The following is a 6,143-nucleotide window of genomic DNA, read 5'->3' as shown; positions in this document are numbered from 1 at the left end:
GTATAAGAGAGATATACTCGCAAATATGGATATGAGTGATTTAAAACTATATTGGGAGTCAATCTGGAGTGTTTCACATAATTTGATTGTGTCCAGAGAATGTTGTGATTAATGGAGATAATTTTTAAGAGGGAAGATGATATGTGATAACCGCATGTTTTAATTTTGATTGATTCCAAATAATAAATAATAAATAATAAATACAATTAATTTTTTCGTATTCATAGTACCATATCATTATATTGAATTGGATTATATAATAAATCAAATGTAATAATGACAAAAATATGATACGATGATTCATCAATTAATTACGTGTATATTAATATTTAATAAATTGATATATATATATATATATATATATATATATATATATATATATATATATATATATATATATATATATAGTAATCAATCATTAGATGCTAATCAATGTAATAAAACTCATTATTTCTAAGATGCTGAATAGTTGTATGTTACCATGATTTGATTCAATAACAATTAAAACAATTATTAAAAATTCAATCAAAATAATATGTTTACTATTACTATTAGCACCAACATTGAATAAATTAAATAAATATTAATTGATTACATGTTAATAATTGAATAAATAAATTAATAATATCAGTTAAAGTATTATATATTAACATTAATGATATCATAATTAAAATCAAAATTTGAAATTTTAAAATCTTGCATGATTTGAGTTTTAATTTTATAGAGACATTAAACATAAAATGTAGAGATAGAGGTGATCAAACCGCTCGTTAGAAGGATAAATGATGAATTTGATTTCTTTTTAAGTTGACTATTTATCTTTTCTGAATAATTTATTTTAGTTATTCATTTGATTGGAAAGTTACAAAATCATTCATACTAAGATTCATATTGGTGACTCGTATTATCTAAAGCATTTAAAATAATAATATAATTATTTGAATTTATTTAAAATGATCTTTAATTCAAGTACTTTTCAAATTATAAAATTGAATATATTTAAATAATTGAAGGATTATTTAAAATTTTAAAATAAGGCCACACAAAGATGTCGACTTTCTATAACCTTATAACGAAAATTCTTAATTAAACATGAACAAATTAACCATGATTACGGCAAAATAAAATATGAAATTAAAGGTGGTTTTAATAATATGTTAAAATTGATAATGTAACATTTAAAATTGATTGTTAAGTATTTACTACACAGGAATAAGTCAACGGCTAAATAATCATTATTTTCATATCTCAACAGAATATGCAAATTAACTTGAAATTTATGATTATTTTTCTATCCTAACAAAATATTTACAATTGATTGTTAAGCATGTGTTATCTTGAAATGAAAATTAACAAAAGCACGAATAAAATATGTTTTTTAATTAAACGTTAAATTGATCGTGGTTATGGCAAAATCAAATACAAAATTGAAACTGGTTTTAATAATATTTATTAATATTAAATAATAAATGTGCAATAAAATCAATAAAATTCATTAATATTAACAATTGTAATAATTATCTTCTAGTTATTTTCTAGAGTGGAACAAATTGATTCCTGTATGTTATTCTTTGGCTACAACTGTATTTCAAATTAAATGAAAACTAATAAAAAAATATGAATAAAATACGCTTACTAATTAAATGCTAACAAATTGAATATCATCACGGTAAAAACAAATACAAAATTAAAGTTGGTTTTAATAACATGTTAAAATTGATAGTGTAATAATTAAAATTAATTGTTAAGTATATACTAATTAGGAATAAGTTAACGTCTAATCTATCATTATTTTCATGTGCTAACAGAATATGATTATTAATTTGAAAATCATGATTGTTTTCATATCTTAACAGCAGGGCATTTAAAATTGATTGTTAAGTAGCTATTAATTCAAAATAAAAATTAGCAAAAATACTAATAAAATATGTTTATTAATTAAATGTCATTAAATTGGTCATGATTACGGGAAACAAAAGAACAAAATTGAAGTTGGTTTTAATCATATATTTAATATTGATTGCTAAGAACCTACTAATTTGAATTGAAGCTGGTTTACTATAATTTTTTATCAATCTAATTATTTGGTTAATTCTAATAAGCTGAAGCCTAAAAGTTTGATTTTAATCTTTGATATATTTAAAAAAAATCGTTTGAAACATTAATCTTATGTTAATATTCAAAATTTAAAATAATTAATTCATTATAATGATTTGGTTGATTAAAGGAAAGATAACTATATAATTAGGAATATGAAATTGAAGTTGGTTTTAATAATATATTAAAATTGACACTGTAATATTTAAAAGTTGATTGTTAAGTTAACGGTATATTCTGATTAATTTGAAGAGCATGGCTATTTTCATACTCCAACAGAATATTTCAAATTAATTACCAAGTACCTATTAACGGAAATTTTTTTTTCAAAGTTGCTAACGTTTTTGTTTCATTTACAAATTATCAATAATTACTTTTACCAAAAATCTTCTTTCATATTTATAATGTTATTGGTGATGGGCTCAAATTGAATAATAGGATTATGATTTCTCAATTGGTAAAATGTAGATGATGAGAATCAAATCACACCATTTCTATAATAAGTGAATGCCCTTCTTTCAATTATTTGTAGTAAGATATTGGGCACAATTGAAAAGGTTTTATAAATAAAATTTCAATTTATCCAAGATCTAGGCATAGGTAAAAATCCATTCTATAATTTAATGGATTATTGTGTGAGAAATAATCGGACTCATTAATTTAATCAAATTTGCAAATTGCTCTTAGCATCTAGACAGAACAAAGGAAATATATAATAGATATTAACATTAAGAAAGGAAAGTATCAATTTTGATGACAATGCTTTAACAAAACACCTCAAAAATCATATACCATCAAAATGGAGATACCATAAATCAGATACAATCGTAATTAGTTAATTCAAAAAATATGTTTGATTCAAAATATACAGCGATTCAATTTTGATTGATTCCAAATTATTTTAATTTTGTAATGTTTAAATTGATAGGATAATATTTAAACTTGATTGTTAAGTACCTATTAATTAGAAATAATTCAATGTCTAAATTATGAGTATTTCCCTATACTAGCATAATATGTTAATTAATTTGAAGATTATTTTTATTCCGATATCTGAACAAAATATTTAAAAATGATTGTTAAGTACCTGCTAATGTTTTTTATAAATTTGTCTAACTTTGCATTTGATTTGCAGTTGTATAAAAGATATATACTTTAAAATATGAATTTGATAGATTCAAAAATATATAGTGATTCAATTTTGATAGTTTCAAACAATTTGATTGATTCTAGATAATTTCATAATTAATCGAAATAATTTTTAAAAGGAAAAATGACATGTGGTAACCGCATGTTTAAATTTTGATTGATTCCAAATAATAAATAATATATACAATTAATTTTTTTATATTCATAGTAACATATCATTATATTGAATTTAATTATATAATAAATCAAATATAATAATGACAAAAATATGATACGATAATTCATCAATTAATTACGTATATATTAATATTTAATAAATTGTTATATATAGTAATCAATCATTATATGCTAATCAGTGTAATGAAATCCATTGTTTTTAAACCAAATTAATTTCCCGGAGCAATCACACATATTTCCATTAACAATAAACTGGAAAAACAAAAAAAAAATGACAGGTTGCATCACGTAGAAAAAAACAAAAATAAAATTAATAGAAATTTGAATGTATAGAGGTTAAAATGTAACAATTTTTTTAACGGAAAAAATAAAATCATAGGTAATATGATTTTACACGTGTCCAACACCACCATTGTTACTTTAGTAGCAAAAATAAATCAGGATAGCTTAAGTATGACATTTTAATTAAATTTTTTTTCAATATATTAATATTTAATGAATTGTTATATATAATAATCAATCATTATATGCTAATCAATGTAATGAAACTCATTATTTTTAAAGCTAATTAATTTTCTAGAGCAATCATGCATATTTCCATTAACAATAAACTGGAAAAACAAAAAAAAAAAGATAGATTGAATCACGTAGAAAAAAACATAAAAATAAAATTAATAGAAATTTGAATGTATGAAGGTTAAAATGTAACAATTTTTTTAAGGGAAAAAATCAAATCATGGGTAATATGATTTTACACGTGTCCAGCACCACCATTGTTACTTTAGTAGCAAAAATAAATCAGGATAGCTTAAGTATGACATTTTAATCATCAATAAATGTTGAGAACCATTGGTTAATTATTCTAGGATTGGTGAGTATTTACATTTTTTGTATTTTGTCATAGACCATGTATATATGATTGATTTAGTCGCTTGGCAGATAATATTTTATGCAGCAATATAATAATAATAATTTAATTAAAATTAAACATTACAAAATATTCTTATAACATATATTGAATGAAAAGAAACAACAAATATAATATTGTCTAATACCCAAAGGCATTTGATAGCCAAAAACATATCAGTTTTCCTAAGGGACAACCAAAGTAACAAAACACTATGATAACTGTTTTTTTTCTCTTATTTAGGTGGACAGGTCTTCATCTCATCTGATGTCCTTCCTCAAAATGATCTCCCACACACCTTGGGTTGGCCGATAATAAAAGACAACTTCATCTTGAGTCATCAAGTTGTTGTCCCTCCAGAATTGGTACCAAGGTGTAGTGAGAGTTTGCAGTCCATCTTGGATAGACATCCTCCAAATCTGACGGCCACTGGGTGATTCAACAGCAAGATATTTATAAAAAAAAAGGGAAAAGAAAATCAAAAGTTCTCTGTAAAAAATTTTAAAAAATAAAATAGAATAGAATACTACCTCGTAAAACTGGTGAGGTAGAGCCACCATGATCCCTGCTCCATCTCCAGTGTTGGCTTCACAGCCGCAACCGCAAGCACCTCTGTGCGTTATGCGCACCATCATCTCCAAAGCATCAGTCACCTATAGAAAAAATGACACATAATCGTAAAAACGCACACCACATGCACCGTACTCATACTCACACTCACATGTGAATAAAAAAGAGGGATATCATCCTGTTCCTAAGTGGTATTCAAAGTTATCTTCCTTTCTTCTTTCTCCTTTGCTACATTCTCCTGCAAACCTTAAAAGCCTCATCTGATTAATGACAACAGTAAGCACAAAAACAAAAGCTTTAGATCAAAATCTTACTTAGATATGAAAGGTGATAATGCTGAAGTTCAGATTAAACAGGACCGGATCTTAGGCTAATGTTCAATGACCAATAATTTCAAGCCATGGAAAGCCTACTTCAGTTCCTCCTAAATGTAATCTTACTTGTGTCAACAGAATTTGGTAAGTAGCAATAGATTCTTGAACTAATATCCAATTCAATTAGACTTCATTACTTAAAATATGAAGAATAAAATCATGGTCAACCACTACAAGATAATTTGGACCCCTGATGGGTTCATCAGATATCTCCAATATTTCCATTTCAACAGCTTTTGTTAATTGTGTGTGTACATTATAAGTTTATAACAAAAAAGAAAGACAAAATATTCTTCAATTAAAATCATATTTCATCTCCTGACTAAAATTATTAGTTATTATCAAAATGAAATGCCACTTTTAATTTTGATTGGAGATAGTATTATGATATTAGATTATATCCAAGTTCATTTTGTTCCAAAAAACAATAGTGTGTATGAGAGAGAGATGTTGGAAAAATAAAATAAAAATGAAGGAAAATAAATATGAAGAAGATGCACAGTCTTGAATTAAATAAAAAAATAACAGTAGCAAAATAAATTTAATTGACAACACATAAATAATGCATTATATCATACAATGAGCACAAGAAGAAATTAAATTAAGGGAAAGAATTAAATAGTCTGGGTTGAAGCGCGTAAACGCTATCCTTAGAGAGAAAACGCCCCACTGCACTGGTAGGAAAATTTGATTGCGCTCCTCTCCCAAGATACGACAACCCGTTGGTTCCAATCGTGTGCAGCGAAAGGATCCCCGAACCTTATAAACACCAATGCTCTTGCTCTCACAAAAAATAAGTTTTTTATAGGAAAAGAAAGAGACAAATTTTTGGGAGAAAGAAACCAGAGCTCTTAGCCTGTCATTTCTAG

This window comes from Glycine max, chromosome 8 (assembly GCF_000004515.6).
Source record: "Glycine max cultivar Williams 82 chromosome 8, Glycine_max_v4.0, whole genome shotgun sequence".
Taxonomy (NCBI): Eukaryota; Viridiplantae; Streptophyta; class Magnoliopsida; order Fabales; family Fabaceae; genus Glycine; species Glycine max.
This window is presented reverse-complemented; position numbering follows the sequence as displayed.